The sequence below is a fragment of the Gymnogyps californianus genome, chromosome 4 (assembly GCF_018139145.2).
Source record: "Gymnogyps californianus isolate 813 chromosome 4, ASM1813914v2, whole genome shotgun sequence".
Classification (NCBI taxonomy): domain Eukaryota; kingdom Metazoa; phylum Chordata; class Aves; order Accipitriformes; family Cathartidae; genus Gymnogyps; species Gymnogyps californianus.
In genome coordinates this window covers 77723690-77745162 of record NC_059474.1, presented here as the reverse complement: position 1 = coordinate 77745162, position 21473 = coordinate 77723690, and the positions used below count along the sequence as shown (strand labels likewise).

General features: G+C 43.9%; 1 long non-coding RNA gene across 2 annotated transcripts in view; it reads left to right on the top strand.

The window, feature by feature from the left end:
• The first annotated feature begins 2918 nt into the window (after positions 1 to 2918).
• Positions 2919 to 21473, top strand: part of LOC127015770 (uncharacterized) — a 272322-nt gene continuing 253767 nt past the window's right edge. For both annotated transcript variants that reach the window (XR_007766374.1, XR_007766373.1), the window contains exon 1: positions 2919 to 3057. This is a non-coding gene — a long non-coding RNA (uncharacterized LOC127015770). The remainder of the gene's footprint in view (positions 3058 to 21473) is intronic.

Here is a 21473-nt window from a genome sequence, read left to right as displayed (position 1 = left end):
TGCTCGTACGTGATGTTCTGCTGCAGAAAATGATGCCTCCATCATGTTTGTCAGAGGATGTAAGTTTGCCAAAACAAATGATGGGCAGAGGAATGCCTGACAACTTTGTTTTGATTTTATGTAACCTTTACAATATCCTCTCGCAATGCCTCCCAGATAAGTAGGTGGTATGCCAAAAAAAGAGAATAGTTAAAACTTCTAATGATCTCATCTGATCTCTCTGTTTCAAACAAGGCACTTTTTGATGGGTTACGAGACATGACATCAGAGTTTTCGGTTTCGTGCCTGCAGCATGCTGGAGGGAGCCTGCAGCTACGGTGGTAAGCATCCCACAGAGGCGAACCCAGTCACTGCGTAGTAAGGGCTAAAGACAGAAGAAATGCGAGCGACGACAGCAACAAAACAATGGATGAGTTGGACAAGGTTGTGTGATGATACACCAGAGTCAGAAGGGCAAACGCTTTTTAAAATTCCCCAAGCTGGCTTCAGCCTTGGCTGAGATGCAAGTGTGAAGGGAGGCCAGCAGACCCTCAGACCCCAGGTCTTCCTTCTGTAGAGACAACTTTCACTCCCCAGTCTGAAAATAAGCAGTGGTGGAACCTGTTTCATAGTCGTCTTTTCTCGGGAAAAAACCTGCCGTCCTGATAAACTGTGATCTTATACTTCATGCGTGTAGGAAGCAGTGTGAACAAAAAGACTAAGCAAGCCAGGAAGATCTTCCTTCAAATCTCAACCTTGTTCAGGGACAAGCAAAACATCCCATCTTCCTGCCTCTGTTTCCACACAGTACAGGTAATTCTGACCATAATGGGTATTTTATGAGATGTTACTGCTCTGTGTTGGTACTGTGCTTCAAAAACACACTGCAAAATTATTACATACGTATCTGAGTTGTACAAAGTATTTTTTATTCTGCTTTCTGGAGGCATTAGTAAGAAGGCAGCATGTGAAGAAGGCACCATTAGGTGCAAAAATTTTGGTCTCAAAGGTGACCGTTTTAAAGGCTTATATATCCTCATTTAAGTTTTTGGAAGACACTTGAGATTTTATCTCCTATTATTTAGAGATAGCACTCTTCCTGGCATTTTTGGATAGGTGGTAGCATTTGGTTTTACTTCCCCATCCTTCCCCGCTTTTGCACACCATCTCACCGTACTGCACTCCACAGAGCAAGGCTGAGGATTTCGTGCAACATAGTCTATACGCCCTTCTTCGGCAACCGCCTTACTTTTAAAGCAGTCTCTCCCCAGCAGGACTGCCACAGGGCATGAAAAGGGCTGGAAGCTGAAGGCTGCGAGGCTCAAACATAACTGGAGTTAAGCACTTCCCCAAGTGAAGGCCACAGGAGCCAGATCTCACCAGGATACCGTTATAAAGGGAGCGTTTTGGGTGGAGGTGGCTCTGTCTCTTTTGCCCTCCTGCGCTGGAAACGCAGGGGATGGTCTGTAAGGCCAGGTGGGAGGTAGGGGAGCGCCACTAACACGGCCCTCGAGCCTTGGCTTCAACAGCCGGAGAGGAGGTATGAGGCAAAGCCCCCTTTTTGCAGCTGATCTCTACAGGACAGGTTAAGACCATGAGGACTCGCTGGCAATTAAAATCAGGCCAGGGTGGCACTGCCGGAGCTACGGGACCATGGCAATTCTCCCACGCCAGTGGAGTGATCTCTGATTGCTCTCTTTGTCCTGTCCTTGAGCATGATGACAGCAGCTCTTCCTCAAGGATAAATAGTCTTAGGATTTGTTTTCTGTCAGAGCCCAGATCCCCAGGTCTGTGATCTTCTTGGAAGGACCGGCAGACAGGACTGGTTCCAGTATTGGCAGTACCTTGTTAACCAGCTGGCTTGTCAGTGTTTGCTCTTTGGGACAGCCACATGGTTTCCCTGCTCAGGCCGGTGAGGCCATCGCACCACAGCTGGTCCCACCACTGCCTTGCAGGACTGCTCTGCAAACCCCACTAATACTGCTCGAGTACATGGCGTGATGCCATCCATTCCCTAAGTGCTTACCTGGCTTGCTGGTGGCAGTCACCGACCTGAATCCTTCCTTCTTCTTGCCTGCCTTGGTCTTTCCTTGATGCCCCTGTGGCATTATCCGTGCCCCTGGTTCCCGCTCCTTTCCGGCTGGCTGGATGTAGTTCTAGTCCTGTCTCCTCCTCATCCCATCCCTTGTATTTGGGCTTCCTGGCCCTGCCTGTGCATGCCTGCTATGGTACCCCTGCGTAATGGAGAGCTGTGACCCTTAGCCAGACTCCCGATGGCATTTCTTGTCTAAAGAGTCTCAGCTTCAAGTTTCTAAGGGGAGAAATAGTTTCTGCTGCTCATCTCTGGTAGCTTCAGCTCAGTCCAGGCATACAGAGGAGATGCTACCTGGCAAAGGGAAACAGGTGAAAGCACTCAGTCATCTGCAATCATTTCCTTAACAAAAGGACTTGATATTGTCAGCTGGTGCATAGCCTAGGGGTTATATTCTTATCTAGACCTAGGCAGGAAACTGTATGATTTACAACTGGATGTAAGAAATAGTGATTGCATGCCTAATCTGCGCAGTAGATTACTGGAATATATTTCCCTCAGGGCACAAACCTAAAGGATCCCAAATCAGCAAGACAGAGCAGTGCACGTGTGCATTGTTGGCTAAGCAAGTTAGGATACTGAGAACATGGTAGACTAATGCTCCAGAATCTGTAAATTCAGGTGAAAATGAAAAAAAACCTGCCCTGAAAGCTCTGAGCAACCAGAGGCCTTTGTGGCAGGCTCGTTTCTGCCCCTCAAGAGCAGCTGTGTTACTCCACAAAATCAGCAGGTGCAAATTTACCACAGCTGAGGGGACACCCAGGACAAGGGCCTTTGCTTATATGTAGGGGTATTAAGCAGCCTTGTTCTTCTTGATACAGCTCATAGTCTGTCTTGATCTTCTCCAGGCTTGCCACAAGACCTGCAGCCTTAAACCCAGGGGGGTTATTGCAGGAGAGGTGGGCTATGTTCCTGCGTGCCTTCTGGAGTCCCGCAGCATTTTTCTTTTTCGCTGGAGCCATGCTGGAGTGTGAGGCCTGTATTTGGTGAGTCTCTGCTTGGGTACTGGATGCTGTAGTGTGCACTTTGGAAAGTGTGTTGGTAATAAAGCTGGCCTGTGATTTGTGATTAAGCTACAGGTTTTTGGTATGTAAATTATAGTATCTGCTCTCTGCAAAATGCTTGGTTTGAGCCTGCCAGAGAGACCAAATCGAGCTACTTAACAAACGAAGGTACGCTTATTCTTTGTTGGGTTTCTAACTAGAGATGAGCCTTGTCCAGGACAGGGGCTTTGGGTGGCTTTTGTGATACAAATGGTGCATGTTTAAAACCTTGCAAGCCCTGTATGTGGCTGGGAATGGGAAGCTGTTTGTTTGAGGGTATTAACTGTCTGCTAGCATGCCTTGCCCACATCAAGGTGGCCCCAGGAGCAGGGTGGCTTGGAAATGCCACTTGCAATTAAAACCTGTAGTTTCAAGTGCAACTCTGCTGTTTGTTCATGCTGAGAAGGGTTTCCTATCTTTCAGAGTCTTTTGGTCGCTGGGCTATACTTAATAGGATGAGATTTTTTTTTTTTTTCCTTTCCCCCTTGAACCACAAAGCTGCCAAGCTATCCAAGAAAGAGGCTTGTAATTAATGCTAAGTGAAGTGGAAACCAGGGTGGCTGTTTAGCGTAGGGCTAGTGGGGCACACTCTGGCCTCAAAGAATGCCGGTGTAGCTCTGAAATAACTGTGGGTCCTTAGGTTTTTAGTCATGGTACATGGGAGTAGAAACTGCCCCCACTGCAGTGAAGACGTTTGTCTCCGTTGTGACTGGAATATGAATGTTGTACCGCTGGGCCGTGGAAGCATCCCTTTGGGTGGGTTTTTCTTTTTGGGTGCTCCAGGAAAGGCTAGACTTGCTTCTCTTTAAAAGCTCTGTGAGAGTTCCTGTTGTAGGTTGTGACCTAGGAGTTTGGGGCTGTGATCTTCCTGATGATAACCTCATCATCTAGCCTTGACTTGTCTGTAGGTGGGCTGCTCTGGGGACACATTTCTTAGGTATCTCCTTCTCCTTGCACAGAACTTTGTTGTTCCAATAAGTGGTTTCACTTTCTTAAGTGTTGAAAGTGGCTGTTAAAGCAGCAGCAGTCTTAACGTGAGGCTCACCTGCTTTAAATTTGGGAATTTTTTTCCACCTTCAGGTTGTTTTCCCACTGGGTTTGCAGAGCGGGTGGAATGCCGTTTCCACGTGTGCTATATGGGTGTTATACCTCGCTCTGAGCACCAGGACAGGGCTTTTTCCTCAGCTCTTGAGGAAACAGGGAACATAGTGGAAATGTCCTTTGCCTGTGCTTTTCCAACACGTTCTGGGTGTCTAAAAATCCTTAGAGAAAAATGTCTGTGACTGATTAGAAACCCTTAGTTGGGTAAAAACTGAGAATAGATCAGTACTGAGTGGCAAAAAAAAAGTGAGAGGCAGGGGGAGTGACATTGGGGTTTCTTTACCCACTTTATAGTGGTCCATTTCAACTCCATGGTTTTCCTTTGTTAGCTTTCTGTCTCCAAATTATATTCCACATTTCCATATCTGTTTGATATCTAGTCTTTTGTTGAGACTATAGCAGAAACACTGGTATCTTTGCAGGGTGCCTTAGCTTTGCAGAGCTGTAGAGAATAAATACTGCAGCTGTTGCAGTCCTTGGTTTGACCATTTGGTCAAATTGCTGTTGGTAGTGGGTTTTTTCTGTCCTGTAGCAAGCAGGCTATGGCAGAGGATCTGCTGTGTCATGTTTCTCATGTTTCTCAGTTTTAACTCTTGCTTTGTGGGCTTTTTGGTGGTTTGGTTTTTTCTGTTTGTTTGTTTAAACAAAGCCCCTCAAGTGGCAAGCTGTGTCAGGCTTATTCAGAATTCTTGAGTTTTTCTTCCTTTTTGAAGGTGACCTTGCAGAAAATCCATGTAAGGAATATTTTTCTCGTCCAGTGTCTTCATGGATCTCTCTAAAACGTATGTCGGTGTTTCCCAGCTGCCTTGGTTCCTCGTGCAGATGAGCCCTGCCAAACGGTTTCCTAATGCACCCTGTTAGGACAAAGGCTCAGTTGTTGTTTTCTGTTGATAAACTGGACATTTAACTGCTTCGTTTCCCCCCTACTACAGCAGGATTAGTCGGTGGCTATTTGCTCAGGCCTGAATCCTTGGGCTTGCTGGGACAATTGCTCAAGAGGTTCAGATTTAGAAACCAATGAATGTTAAGCTGAGCCTCTGAACTAAACTTTCTTTGAGATGAGCCAGAGTGACCTGCAGCGAGCCGTAAAGAAGAGTGCAATGACCCTCCCCTCCCCTCCCCCCCTTCCCAAAAGGAAAAATATTTCCCAGAGCACTGGGAACCCTCCTGACTTCCTTTCCTGTGAATTCTGGATTAGTGTGATTTGCATGCTTAAAGTTAATTCACTAGTGAACGGAGGAGGTGTCTGGGAGCTTGAATAGATTCAGCTCCTTGCTGCCGAGTGCCAAGGGCCTCCGGTGCGAACCACGTAGCGAGGGAAAGTGAGGACATGTAGGACAACTGCAGGGGTGAAGGGAGGGAGGAGGGATTGTACCATTTGTACTGAAGTGTTTGCAATTCTGCCCTCCCACAGGCCATGGCAACTGGACTGAATGTAATCTGGCCCTTTTATTTTCTTGCTTTCATTCAAATGAGGCCATATAACGAGTGGAGAGCAAGAGGAAGGGGGAAAATGCATGAAGTATACATAATAAAGGTGGTACCACTGAAAATGCTGTTTGCCGTTTAAAAATGTGACCAAATGTGACCAGTGTATTGGGTGGGCTGGGAATTTGAGTGTGCTCCATCCCTAGGAGGTTTCTTCTGAAGCCATCCTTAAAAACAAAACAAACAAAAAAGCCCCGTCTGGTTATCCACAGGCCTTGCTCCCTGATAAGAGCCATCTATCATGACCAAATTAAAACGCGGGCTCCGTCTTGCAGCTAGCATTTGATAAGACATGTCCGCCCGTTGGGAAAGTTCCCTTTTCCAATTTCTTGGTGCATGGGAAAGCTGCTTTTAAATTGGGGGGGGGGGGGGGGGGGGGGGGGGGGGGGGGGGGGGGGGGGGGGGGGGGGGGGGGGGGAGGAAAAAAAAGAAAAGTTTGAATCATTGCACGGAGTCACTGGCCCCGCTGAGGGGGCTTTCTCTCTCTTCTGAAGAACAGACCACGCACAAAGCCAGATGGTTCCCGTCTGCTGGCTTTATTCAATGCACTTCCTCCCACAGACGGGAGCCCTTTTGCCCTCCTTCCACCCCCCTCTTTCAAGCATCCACCACTGGGCCTTTCTGTTCTGCGGCTGGAAATAATCTTTTATTGCCCAGTTGTTCGGAAGTGACCTTTTGCCCTTGATTAGATAGCACCAGGCTCTATCACCGGATTGCTTTTGAGCTGGCAGTTGCTTTTTTGTGTTCGCTGATCCGGTGTCAGGGAGAACAATGCAAGGCTTTGCAAAATTTTAGTCCGGCTAAGGCCTCATGTGGGATGGCTGGGGGTAGGGAGGAACAGCGTTGTATAAAGCAGCCTCGCGGACCATGATTAATTATATGAAAACATTTCCTTTAATAAACTGCAAAACAAATTGTGTTTTGGTTTGGTTTTTATATTCGTCTTGCGCACTGATGCAAACTGCTGCCTGCTGCTTTCCAAGCCGTTAGCTACTCCTCGACGGTGAGGAGCAAAACTACTCCTTGTTTCTCTCTACAGGGTTTTCATGCCTGGTTGTGCAGGCAGGTGAGCTAAAACCTGTCCCAAAACTAGGAGGCCAAACCCTCCAGCTGGCGTTGAGCTTTGAATCGCTGTGTTTCACTGACAGGGTGGCCAGAGGAGTTATTTCTGGGGAGATGCTCTCAGGCCCTGGAGGAAATGGCTGATGTCTTTCTCTTCCAAAAAGCAGTTTTGATAGCTTTAGAAAGAGGAGGCTTGCTAGCTACCTGTAGACAGAAAAGAGGTGGTGTTTAAGGAAGGTTAAAGAAATTCTGTAAAATGTAGTCAGCAGAAAAACAGGGGTTTCTAGAGAAATTTTAAAACCCAAAACCTAGAACTGATTGTGCATTATACCTCACTTGGCATATTGATTATCTACTCTTATGTTATTTTTTATTAAACATAAAATGTACTGCATCTATTTGGGGGTGGGTGGGAATCTCTTTCCTAAATAAACAGGTAAACTATCCTTGAGCTTTAGCCTAAAACCAAACCAAACAAACCCCAAACCCACCTTTCCCCTCCAGCTTGATCTGGTCTGACTTAGAAATAGCAGGAGAGAAGCTGTTATCCTGTAGGTTATTCAGTGATCCAAAAGCTATAATCAAGAAAGTTGGGTTGGTTTTTTTTAATTAGGTTTTCAGTATGTGTTCAAGACAGCTTAGTCTTCAGCAATCTGGTAAAATAAAAAAAAAAACCCAAAACCAAAAAACATCTGGTTTCCAGTCCTGTAGAAGTTAAAGGAGAAAGATCACTGTTCTGCAAGGTTTTTAGTGTTTGTTTTTGTGTTTCGTGGTTTTTTTAGGTTTGGATTTTTATTATTTTTTATTTTTATCTTTTTTCCCTGATGGAGCTTTTCTGTTGCGTTCTGTCATTACCCAATTTTGTAGGAATTTTCTACAGGGAATAATTTGTTGGTTACCACAATCCCTTTGTTACTGGTGTGCACCACACTGCTCCCTTAAATAGTAACCTTTAAAAAAAAAAAAAATGAGCTCTCTTGCGCTCACTGATTCATCAGCAGCTTTTTAATTCTGTCAAGGCTGCTCCTTCATCTGGGAAACAACGCGAACGTCTGCGGTGTGAATTGGACGCGTTCTGTGTCACGATGGCAGTTTGTTCCCCGGCTGTCTGGGCTGCAGCTGCCGGAACCCTGGACCTGGTGAGGAATGGTGCCCAGCCAAGGTGCCACCATCGCGGGGAGCTGGGGCAGGTACCCCCACGTAGGGGCTGGGGGCTTCTCCTGGCTCCCACGACTTGAATGCAGTCCAGCTCCTATACAGGGAATGAAAAGCATTTAATGGCATTGGTTATTTTGTTAGATCAAGCATTTGAGATAAAATTTCTAATCCTGCACCATACCACATACATTCTCTCCCCGCCCTGCTCCCCCTCTCTTTTTATTTTTTGTTATAAAAGACAATTGCATGCAGAAGTCTGCAGTAAAATAACATTATTAAGGCTTTTTGGTAGGCCCTCGCAAACCAGGAATGATCAGAGTTAGGGTTCCCCGTGCACGGTTTGTGGGTAGGCATATGTGGTCATCGGTTACATCGCATGCAGTTTTATTTTTGTTGAGACACTCCAGCCCCGGCTGGCGCACAGAGCGGGTCTGCCCCCAGGCTCTCCCCGGGCCGGGTGCTTGGGAGGGCTGAGCGCAGCAGGTAGGTGTAGGAAAAGAAGGGATGCAGTCTGTGTAAAGTAAATGGTTGTTGCCCTGGACAATTGTATGTGTCTTCTAACCCCGGTCACTTGAAATTTCATTTTTTGCAGGCTGTAAATAATTGTGTGTTCTTTGTTTCTTTTGGATGCCTGCCCTGGCACCCTGGGGAGCTGGCCTGCAGTGCTCCTAAGCCCGTAGAGGTAGCTGGAGAGCCTTTCCATCACGTGCCATTTGCCACTTCCCAGGCATTTCAAACTGAGCCCCAAATCTGATGGATGTGTTTGACATCACTGCCTCCCTTCCCCACCCCGCTGTCCTTCAGGGTAATAAAGACCCCCTCGGAGCTGGCACTTGGAGCGGTGATGATCATCTGTTACGTTAAAAGTAATATGCACTTGATGAAGGAATGTGGGGAGGATGGTGAGGGACCTGTGTGTTTCTGTTAGGCTGCCTACTGGTAGTCACAGGGGCAACTGATTTCTGCCAGAATTTTGCTGCTCAAAAGCCAATTAGCTTCACGCTCTATCTTTTAAAACAAGCAGGTTAATGATATCTGTCTCGCAGGGGTTGTTAAGACAAATTAGTGCATGTGAAGCAAGTGGTTACTGGGGTGAACAGCATCGCAGGAAAACTGTTGAAGTAAATAATCATTCTGACTGCGGAGTGGGGTTTGAGTGTCGCGTAGTAAGGCTTCAACACAGGGCAATGTCTGTGTGAGGGGGGAAAAATTAACGCCTTCCCACTAAATATACATAAAACGAGGCAGAGATGCTCTAGGGAAAAAACCATATACCTAATCGTGTGATCCAAGACTCGCAGTGTGTGTGTCTGCTATGCATGTGTTGTGTGTGATACAGTCAAGTAGGTTAAATACAGTTTGTGCAAACAATGATAGTGTTGCTGTTCCTGAACTTAGAGGCATTTCTCTGTATGTGCGTGTTTTGCTTACATTTCACAGTACTTTCCCCTTTAAAGTCTGTTAAAGAATTACTTGCGAAGTAACACCAGTTAGTCTAGATACGAAGGTTTTCAGTCCTACGTACTTCTCCATAGAAGAACCATCCATGTGTTTTCAAAGTCTTTCAAAAGGACCCATGAAAAAGAGTATGCTGGTTTTGGCTGGGATAGAGTTAATTTTCTTCAGAGTAGCTGGTATGTGGCTATGTTTTGGATTTGTGCTGAAAACAGTGTTGATAACACAGAGATGTTTTAGTTACTGCTGAGCAGTGCTTACACAGAGTCAAGGCCTTTTCTGCTCCTCACCCCACCCCACCAGCGAGGAGGATGGGGGTGCACAAGAAGTTGGGGGGGACACAGCCGGGACAGCTGACCCCAACTGACCAAAGGGATATTCCATACCATATGGCGTCATGCTCAGCATCTAAAGCTGGGGGAAGAAGGAGGAAGGGGGGGACATTCGGAGCGATGGCATTTTGTCTTCCCAAGTAACCATTACGCGTGATGGAGCCCTGCTTTCCTGGGGATGGCTGAACACCTGCCTGCCGATGGGAAGCGGTGAATGAATTCCTTCTTTTGCTTTGCTTGCATGCGCGGCTTTTGCTTTACTTATTAAACTGTCTTTATCTCAACCCACGAGTGTTCTCACTTTTACTCTTCTGGTTCTCTCCCCCATCCCACCGGGGGGAAGTGAGCAAGTGGCTGTGTGGTGCTTGGTTGCCAGCTGGGGTTAAACTTTGACAAAGAGTTATCTCACTTTTTTATGCATTTAATTGCACTTTTAGGGTGTAAAATGTTTTATTCAAGAATTAAATACCTAAGAACAATGTATTTATTAAGGTCTACAATAAACTCTGAAGCGCTCTCTGTCAAGACACCTGCATGACCAGGTATATTCGGAGATTTGTGGCTCATGCCTAACACTGTCTTCCTGTTACTCAGCAGGGAGAAATGTAGCCTTGGGCCCTCAACATGAAAACAGGAGGCAGTTCATGCTGATTTAGCAGGGAAGAGTAACTTCATGAAGCTGACTAGTTGACAGTGGGAGTAGTTTTTGTCTGGTGATTTTTTTTTCTAATTTTTTTTCCTCCTCTCTGCTTTAACTGTTCCCCAAGTGCAGCAGGTAATTATTTGTGTATTACTGGAGCTCCCTTTCCATTTTTCTCTTGTCTGATACAAAAGATTGTTGTACGTGATAACTTGTTAGTGAGCCTAAGTTTGACTGACAATGTTGGCGATAGCTAATCTCGCACGTCTCAGGTAAAAATGTATGTGCAATGTATATATTGCAAATACGGTGTCTGATTCTTGATTTCTACGTATGTTGGTGTTTAAAGGCCTGAACTTTTGTTTTCATTACCCATATGAGATCTGAGCTAAAGGGTTTTTTGGTTGGATTTTGGGTTTTTTTGTTTTCTTTTTTTTTTGCTAGCTCTGTACCTGATAGAATCATGTGTTGTCTTATGGGGGTTCCTCTTCAGAAGCAGTGTTAAAGCCATTCAAGTCACTGGCTGATTTAGGTTTTTTTTTGTGTGCATGTGTGTATACATACACACACATATATATGTATATGCACACACACATAAAAATAGAAATAAATCTGCCAATGACTTGACTACATATATTCATATATAAATATCAAGAACATTTTTAGATTGACTGAGATGTTACAGGCCAATGGTAAGATCAGGTTAGTTGTTGATTGTGTATGCCCAGTGTACGTGATTAGAAGTTGCTGAGCGTCTACGTGAAAGCTGGTAGGTGATGGAGGATTTCAGTGTATGCCTAGAAGCATCAAGTATATATTTGCAGGTGTTGCTCTAGCATCACGCAGTGACACAGGGTGAGCCATGCTCAGCAGCAAAAGGGAAGGGCTCTGTGCCTCTCGTACAACAAGATGGCAGCTCAAAGAGCAAAGGTGTTTAGGCTATGAAGGTTATGAAGAAGGTCTGGCCAGGCTTGGCTTTAATTGCTTAGGAGAAGCAACAAAAGACTTTCAAGCAGATGTTCCATCTTTTCTGAGATGAGTGGGTAAAACACTTGCTATCTTTAACATCTGAGAGAGCAGTTCCTGTCCTCTCTGTGTCAGTCCAAGGGTGGAAGAAGAAAATGTTGCCAGGGTGCTGTTTGAAAGAGGTCTTCTGTTGGGAGCAAGATAATAGGGGTTGGAAGTGACTTAGTAGTGTGCTTGCTTGCTGTCTGTAGCAACGTTTAGGTCTTCACACAAACGAAAGGCTTGCAAGTGGGAAGAAAAATGTGTTGGCAAGTAATGGAAGTGACATTGAATAAGGCATATCACGAGCAAGTGAAGCGGGGACACTTGGGAAATGAGGGAAAAGCTGTAACTAGGAGCCTGTGAGTAGTAGTGCACCCTGTGAAATAGTCTTTTGGACAGCATGATCTGATACAAGCTTATGTGTTCATATGTTTGTAAGTGCAAGCAGACCACAGATGAGCAGTTCCTGCCCTCTTTCCCCCAACCGCTTCTGTTTTTCCAGAAGGATGTGTTAAAATGAGGGTGTAATGCTTGCTGTATGCATGCAGGGACTTCACCTGAATCCTGTTGAAATAATCAGAAATATTTGGAATTAAGTTAGATCCTAAATGAAGGACTATGTTATGTGATTGTATGACCTCCATAGTGATTTTAGTTTCTGGTGTGATTCTTTTTAACTCTGAAGCCTCTGGATGGCGGAGGAGCTGGTGTTTGGCATGTGACACTGCGATAAAAAAGCTGTAGTATTTCACTTAAATTTCCTGAAGCAAGCCCTAAAACACTGGGCCTAGAAAATTTTGGAGCACTCTCAGGGCAATCTGCTATACAAGCCTATTGGTTTCACCGCTGTTAGATGTCGTAGGACTTCTCCGTGAGGAAGAGTGTGCTTATGATTCTTAATGAATTCCATGCATTTTCCCTCACACACCCATTTTATCGATTAAAAGGTTATTTTTGGACAGTAAGAAACATTGAAATATTTGTATAGATTTAGCTGCACTGCTTGGAAGATTTTGTCTGGTGGTAACTTGAGTGCAGCTGAGAAGCAGAGGTTGTATCAGCTGTAGCTTTCAATGCTACAAGAAACTGTTCGATTAACACAGGCTGTAGAGCTTCATTCATTCTGCACGTGCTGTACCCATATCTGTTCTTGTAATCAGAGTAATGACTGCTGCTCTGTCGTCTTCTCCCCTATGCTAAGTTATTGCTATTATAAGGAATTTTAATCTTAAAATAGGTTGGAAGGAACCTCAAAGCAGTAGTTCCAGTCTAAATTGCTTTTATACAGTTTCTAATTTGTGCAAGTTCAGGGTACCTTTTTTAATGAGAATTGATGAAGAACAGCTATAGGAAAATTCATGCTAGCAAATTTATTTTAATTCTTTCCACTTGTCAAATCTCTCATGTGGGTTCAGTGATGGCAGTACGCTAGTTACTCAGTCAGGTTTGAAAGAAGTTGATAATAGCAGAAGAAACTTCAGAGTAGCTCATGACTTTTTATCAAGTGGAAAAAACATTAGCCAGTATGAGGCAAAGTCGTATATCTAGTTCTCATCGTCCTGTGTAGGAACCCACGTATGTGTAATATAAGGCTATTTCCACTTACTAATGTCTTTGCCACTGTTAGCCGATACGATGCCCGTGACTGTTAGTAATGTTGTTTTCAGCTGTCTGTGCATGTTTTCAGATTTTTTTCCACAGATAGTGACAACTCTTTACCCACTGAGTACATCTTGTGGGCCACCAGGCTGGTCTGCAGCCCACGGCGCTCTCGGTATGCCCACACATGAAGGGTCTTAAATGTATGTCAACACTTCTGGCTGCAGTGTTGCAGTACAGAGATAGGCAAGCCAGCTGAAACCTCAGCAAGCTAACCACAGCAGTGTGGGCTTTAATGTGGGCTATCTTACCTAGCTTCTCCCTGTAGTGTCTGTGATAACATCCTCACAGAGGAAGTCATGCTCTAACCCACATCAACAAGTGGACATTTCATGCCCTAAATCAAGAGTTATATCCTTCTTAAAGTATAAATCAAGGGTTATCCTTCTTGAAGTAATTTCTGTCTTGCCAAAAGCTGGTGCTTGCTTGCACAGTCACGGTTTGTTCCTTGCAACTCACTGATGGTGCACAGGGGCAACCTGCATTTTTGTTTGGTGTCATACTTAGCACACGCTTCCTTGCCTGCCTCCAGCGCTGCAGCTTTGCTGAAGGTTTTACTGTGTCGAGCTGGCTGTTGAATTGCTTTTACTGTGTGCTACCTGGCTCTGGAAAGCCTCAAGCCACAGGTTTCTCTTGGACTGAGGCTTGATCTTTCCCATCCTCTATTGAGGGGTGGGCTTCTGGTCAAGGTTGTGAGCTGCTCCTCCTCCTTGGCTGGAGAGGGCACCTAGGAGAGCTCTTGTGCTCAGGTGGAAATTGCTCTGGCTGGGCTGCTTATCTTTGGCTTGTCCCTACTAGGTCCAAGCCCACTTTTGGCTCATGACGTGTTATAATTTGGGCATAGCCCTGATGCCACTAGAGTGTCACCAGTTATGGCAGCTATATTGTTTTGATCAGTCCTGCCAGCTCTAGCCTAGAGTGACTTTAACTGAAGTGATACACCTGTGGTTATCCAGCACAGAGGAGATGGGGATGGAGCTAACTGGGAAGCTTAAGGGAAGTGTGGGATGAATTATTTCATTTCTACAGTGTTCAAATACAGTTTTCCTTGATGGTTTGTTTGATTCCTACCCCCCCCCCCCCCTTTCCCCTTTCAAAACACTTCAAGGAGGCTGAATATCAGAGCTGGGTGTTGCTTGCTCACAATGTTTTGTCTTGAATAATCTTTTAAAGTGTTTTTTTTTTTTTTGCCATGTTAGATCTGCCTAAATAAATTGCCTTGGAAAACTAATAAAGCATTAAGATGCTGAAAAACTGGGTTGCATACAGAAGAAACTTTAGATAGCTGAAGTCACTTCACGAGTTTCAGGATATGCGTGCATGTGGTGGGAGACGGGAAATGAGTTAATTTTCTATATTCCTAACTTGTTCCTTTCTTCTCCAGCACTGTTTGCTGGGAAAACAATGATTCCTTTTCAGCCTTTTCTTCCCTTTCAAAGAACTGGCATTTAGTCAATGGAACTATTTACATGCAAAACGTGAAGCATATGCATAAGTGCTTGCAGGATTGTGGCCTTTTATTGTTGCTAAAGTATCACTGTTTTCCGGTTTGAGATGAACTTGTCATTTTAAAACTCGTAATAAACAAAATTCAGTCATTGCGGGCAGGTAATTAGCCTTAAGAAAAATAAACAGGCTTTAAGGAGTTTAATAAATGTTTTCCTCACCCCCAGCTGCAGAAAAATGAGGCACTGCCCTTTGAAATAATGTTAAAGTGCGGGAATAAACATATTGAAATACAACAGGTGATAAAAGTAAGCGGGGTAAAATCCGCTCTTAGTTGCATTGAAAGTAAAACTTTGAATAAGACCTATGACAGTGTTGCGTTTTCTCTACTTAGTTTATATTTGTCTAGTTTATATTTTTCCGGCCCTTATTGGGAGACTCTTGCAGATACCACATGCACTTCTAATGGTTTGCTGTGCAGTTTAGTCTGCTTTGTAAAATAACAACACAAGCATGACAACCAAAATATCCATTCCTTCTGCTGTTGTTCAGCCTAATACCTTTGATTTTCTTCTTTAGATAGATTAACCAAGACACTTATGTTCTGTCTAATTTGGTGACTGCAGAAGACAACTGTGACAGGAAACTTGGTTATCAAGATACAGCGTAGAAATAGCTGTAACTGCGAGCCGATCTTGCAGTGTTTGGAAGCAGCTAGGCATCCCTTAGTCCTCTTGTTAAGGCTCCTTGAGGTGAGAAGAGCTTTGTTGTAGCAGAACTATTTTTCCATGCAATCTTCATGTTTTAAGTATCCTGCTTGAACTGCACTGGGGTCTAATTCAAAAAAATTCACGCTTTCCTTGGGTGTTCAGCTAGGATTTTACAGTGTGTAAAAATTCAAGCCTGAGGTAGGCTATAAAAATTACTGGCTTCCCAGATGGCAAAATAAGGCTCCTCTCTTAGGTTTTCCCTCTGCCTGTATCACCTCCTATCCCCACTGCAATAATCAAAACCATTCAAAATAAAGCCAAGAAATCACTACACTCCTTACTACAAGTAAGGGCTTTATGGCCTACTCCTTGTACAGCACTGAGCACTTTTTGGAAGCTAAACAAATAACAACTCTATCAAAATAAACCAATTTAAAGTGGTAGCAAATAAAAGAGGAATACAGTGATATTGTGCTGCTTTGCCTGACTAATGTTTCTATGTAGTCAGCCCTTGGTGTTATTGCCTTTATGAGATTTACATAAATTAGTCATCACATTTTATCATTTTCCTTTTACATATGTATGGCTGCTAGATGCGTGTGAAAAAATGTCACGAGTATCAGAGGTCTATTTGCATTAGAATTTCCAGTGGAAATGTCAAGTATGACCTTTCCCTTGTCCGGGTGGTTAATCCCATTTGAAATTCCTGCCATGCTCCTACGGAGGGTCACTGCGCTTGTGAATTGAAGCACCGCACCTGCTGCAGCCTCCGTTCCTCCTCTTCCTCCCCAAGCTCAGATGACGGAGCTGGCAGCCCGCAGACCCCGGGCTGACGCTCTGCCTCGCTGCCCTGCCTGGCTGCGGTTCACTGCAATCTCTACTCCCAAATTATGAGACTAAAATGCTTTGTTATGGATTATTTTTTTTTTTCCCCTGGCATGCTGTTTTTGGAGGGTTTAAAGAACATAAAGGAAAGATGCAACAGACAGATTAATGGTGACTGCTTGCTTTTGAAATAGAGGAATACTGATTAGGAAATTTTAGGGCAGAAAAATAGACTTTTTCTCATCTTGAAAGAAAAAAAGCAAGAATAAAGATGTGTGTGGGTTTATAATGCCTCCTGGACTATTGGATAAGAGATGCACCTTTTATGATGAGTGACTTGGAGTCTTCCATTGTGGCAAATCAATCTGGATGCTGTAAGCAGGTGCAAATATACTGGCAGGATATCCAAGTGTTCCTTAAGACAACGCTAAAATAAACCAACCCTGTTTTGCCACTACGTGGGTCTGATGACAACTTCCCATTACAGGAAATGTTTTTTGGTGTTAAGAGGAAACCTGCTCTTAGATTATAATGTCTATTTCTATCATAGTGACTTTTTAATCCCATCGTATGTTGAGGGGATTTGGAAATAAAATTTCGTGCAACCTATGAGAAAATAACTTTCATAACCTTGCTTATCTCTAATTACTTTTTATTATTTTTTAGTTGTTAGTTTATTTAAATATTTACTTTGGGAAATAACCATCAGAGATTAAGTTCTTGGTTGCTGTAGTAATGTGGATATTATCAGTTTATGGCTCCTTTCTGAACCAGCCCTCAGTCAAATAATTTTCTATCAGACTGGAACTGTACTGGCAAGAACAAGCACCACTGGTGCTTTTGTAATCAGTTCCTGACATCAGAGATAGTATGGCCAGTTCCTGGACCTCTTTGATTGTATATAAAGTTTGATTAAAGCACAAAGTCAAAATAGTGGGAATGCCAAACTTGCTCCTAATTCTGCTGCCAGATTGCTCCATGAGCTCTAGCAAATAACCCATTTATAATCCTTAAACTTTGCGCCTGCCTATCAATTGAAAATAATATCCCATAATGTGTGGAGGAGGCTTGGTGTATGAAGATTCTTGGAAAAAAAGAACTTCAGTAAATAAAATTCAGTAGTAGCTTGTGTAATACTGTTGGGAATTTACCGCTCCTGGTGTGTCCTATAATCATTATGAACGTACACTATAGGAACTCCTATCACAAGAACATGAGTTGTTAGCCTCTGTGCTCCTGTGAGCAGGTTGCCAAATTCTTTGCTTACCTGTTCCTGCAGCACAGAGCAGCCTGGTGTGGTGACTCATTAACAGCTTTCCATCCACCGTTCAAATTGTAGCGTGTAAAACCAGCACGCTTAAATTATTGCATGACAGCAGGATGTTAATGCTGTATGACAAAACTGGTGACCACGCCAACCGAATTATTCCCTTTCCTTTTCAGTCTAAGAGGACCCCCTCCCCGCAGCATCTGATTGAAATTGGTCCCAATGCCTTTTATTGTTCCGAGGGATACAGTATAATCATATGTCTTACAGCAAGTGTTTTGGTGGGTGATTGGCATTCTGTTAGAGCATAACCTTCAGCTCTTTTCCTGAGGAAGTAAGCTGTACTGACAAATGAAACGTTTATCTGTTGAACAGAAAAAATACAAATAAGAAACGTATTTAACTGGGAGGTGACTCAGTGTGTGACAGGTGGGATGCTGGTTACATATTTTCCTTAAGGAGTGGTAAAAGATGACAGGAACAAATCTGTCATGTCCTCCCAGGGTGTGTATGTGGGCAATGTGAATCAATATATTATAAAAACGGAGATTATGGGGGGTGGTTTTTAATTCAGTGCTTCTAAATCACTGGGGGCTAAAGCTGAGGTCTTTAGGCAACCACCTGCCCTAATGCACTTGGCTAAAATACTCCCCTTGGGTTTCAGTGAAGTTACTTTTGGCTGATGTCAAAGCAAGTGCAGTCAAGACTAAGTCCAGTGAGAGCAGTGCAGAGTTTCCTTTGTGAAAAAAGTCTTGTTTCATCAAGCAGCCTGTTCCATGTGTTTATTTGAAAACAGAACATGTTCTTGAAATGACTAGTTATTGTCTACTAACATTTTTACAGTAAAGAGCATTGCTTGCCTCTCTGGGGAGCAGTAGAGCCTGCTGCCAGCACAGCACCTGGAGGAAAGTCTGAGAAGACTGTGGACACAGTAATTCCCCTTCTGTCTCTCCGAAAGTCTAGATGTGATATAATCTGCAATCCGTACGGCCAACTAGATGGGCCATAGGGAGAGAACAGACACCTTAACTGTGTGTACTAGGCAGCCACAGGCTCATTAAAACTTTAGGAAAAAAAAATTCTTTTTAATAGGAATCTTTGTATGTCACTTTGTTAGTTTGTGAGGTCTTCCTATGGCTTTTTGTCACTAAGACAGAAACAGAAGAAGCAGCAATTCTCAAAGGCACGTAAGCGGGGCTTACCCTACATAGCCAGCAGTGGCTGCTGTCCCATTTTCTTCCCGTTAGACTCCATAATAACCGCCTCTGGGCTATTCTGTACCCCAGGTTGCTCGTACAGGAGGACTCTGACACTGACAAAAGGACAGAGATGATTGCTGTACTGTCTTGAGCCCCTTGGTGAACTTGTCTTTTTGCTGCCTGGTCATTCCTATCAGCTCTTATGAGTATTCCCCACGTTGGACAGATGGCTCCAGCCAACTGGTCTGATAGGAAGTGTTCTCATGTCCTCACATCTTCCCGTAGGTCTAACTTTTCCTTTAACACAGAGCCTGCTTCCTTATATAGGAAATGCAGCCTCTCCTGTGAAAATTTAGGAGCCTCTCCAGGCTGCATGCTGTATCTTTTCCAGGCACTGTGCTGATACAAACAGGCTGGATTTTTGATTCTGTGGAAACCTTACAAGGTAGCAGCCAGAGCTCTGTAATAAAACCTTGTTGTTTATTAATGGCTTCCTGTAGCTTTCACAAGCTACGATGCAAGCTGAAAACAGCCTTTCTCCAAGAACACCATTTCCAATGGCTTCAACTACTCAGGTTAAAAATTCAAGTCAGATCAGAAATATTCTTTAACACGTGTTTAGAATAAAGCTTAACAATGTATCAGTTAAATGGCATGGGCATGACACAAAGTGATTATATTTAAGGAAAACAGAGGATGAACTAGGATCATAAACAATCTTTATAGTACTAGGACTGGGAAGGGAGAACTTAATATTCTAAGGCATACTATTACAGTTGAGCTACATATCTGTCCCCCTCCCCCTTTTGCTCCAGCCTCCTTAGATTGCTGTACCATAGATCAGCCCTGTAGATCAGAAATCCTCCTCAATGGTCAGGTAAAATACTCCAGGTTGGGGAATTTTCTCTTGGTACAGTAATGGCATAACTCCCCTCGTGTTTTTTTTTTTTATACAGTTTTTCTGAGGAAATAAGGAGAATAGTTAGGGGGTTTGCTGTTGTGCTCTGGCTATCAACAGGGCTTGTGTAGGCTTCCTCATGATGGCGTTGGTAATCTGCTGGGTCTGATCTGTACCAAAGCAGTCTGAGTAGAATTGAGGTGTAGTCCATTGCCTTCGTGACTCATTTTGATAAACGTGAGCTAATTAATTCTCATGCTGGCTTGTGAGGTCACTCTCAATCTAGGGGAAAAACCCAACAGTTTTGACCTCATAAAGGTTAAGTCCTAATCTCTTAATTCCGTTTTCCAGACGGAGAAACTGAAACAGTCCTTGAAGTTGCAGCAGACAGTTGGTGGCAGATATCTGATCAGCAGTGCAGATTCTGTCTCTGTTCATTTCTCAAGCTAGCAGCAATAGCCGTCTGTCCTGGCATATCATCGTGCCTGAATTCTGTCCAGGCAAGCAAGCCTTCTGACTGTACAGGGGCTACTTATGTGTTAAGTGTTTTCTGGGTTGGAATGTCTTCTAGGTCAGTACCTTGTTGAAGATCTGCAAGATAGTTCTTCACGCGTTCAGAATCTAAGTCCAAAGTTGCCCCCAACACACAATATTTGACAAATGCTGCTAAATGCTAGATAAAATAAATATTAGATTGCTTGACAAGTAGGGTTTTTTTTAAATTTCTGTATTTTATATTACGGTGATTTCAAACATATGTGGTTATAAGCTTATCAGATTTCTAAAAATGAACTTTCTATAAAAATCACACTGGGCCCCTCAGCTGTGTTTTCCTCTATTATTTATAGACAAATTGAAAACAAATGGTCGTCTCTTTTTCAAAAACAAAAAAGCACAATGAAATGGAAACAGCTGTCAGAATGTGCTTTTGCTCCCAAAGTCAAGCAATACGAAGTAAATGAGAGATTACTTCCTTTAATCTGGGGTACACTGCCATTTAATGGTGGTTTCAGTGGCAATTCAAGTGGAAGCTGAAGGGAAAAGTGTCAAGACTCTTGCAATGGGATGTAAAGGGTGGTCTGTTTAAAAAGAAGTCCCAATTAAATGCCTTCCACAAAATGAAGAGGGAATTCTCCTTTATTTTTTCTTTTTCTTTTTTCTTTTCTGCAGCTGGGATTTGTTTCTGGGTAGCTAGAACTGTTTGTTTGGATTTTGGGCCAGAACATTTAGCTCAAGAAAATATGAGGCAAAAATTTTGTTGCCTAAACCTTGTTCAAGGTGACTTATTCCTTCCCTCCTTCTCCCCTCTCTCTAGACCCCCCCCGCCTCAGCACAAAAGGATACCAACACTTACTGACAGTGCCCTGGCTTCTTTCACTTCTGCTTCCTCCTGTGACACACCCTGACTAAGCTAATGAGCCTGCTCTCACGAATAAGGCCTGCTGCAAGACTGGGCATAGTGTTAGCGCTCTTTGCACGTCACCTTGCTGAAGCAGAACGCTGCTCTGCCTATTTTGCTGTATTTTTCTCTATCTATGGCAAAACTCATGGCAAGAGAGCTCAAAGCCCCTTCCTTGGCAATGCCACACCTGTACAGCATTGTACTGTTACAGGGGGTGTGAAGATTCCTTGGTCATTAGAACACAAGATATATAAACCTAACGGATTGATACGTCTGGGGCCAGATTCATGCCTGTACGTGTTAGTTGGAGCGAGGTGGTGTTTTTCTATTCCTTCACATCACACTTTTAACGGGGACTGTGACTAATAAGTAGGGACTAATGATTGTGGAGAAATGCTAAGCCTGTTCTCTACCTCTTTTTCTAAAAAGAGGTCTTCTGCCTCTCTGGTGAGCATGACTACGGTCAGTCAGAGTCAGTCCCATCTCCCTCGTGCATGAACAGGGATACTTCATACTCATTTTTCCATTGCTACTTATGCTGGAGCTCTTCAGCTGAGAGAAGGCAGAGGGCTGGCAGCAGTCACGCAGGTTTCCCAAGGCATGGTGAGAGCTCCTGCCACAGTAGGGAAGAGATGATTATCTGGTATCTGCACGTGCTCCTTGTTCGAGGGCTGCGATTAAAGCAGGAGCCCATCAGTGCTGCCGAGGT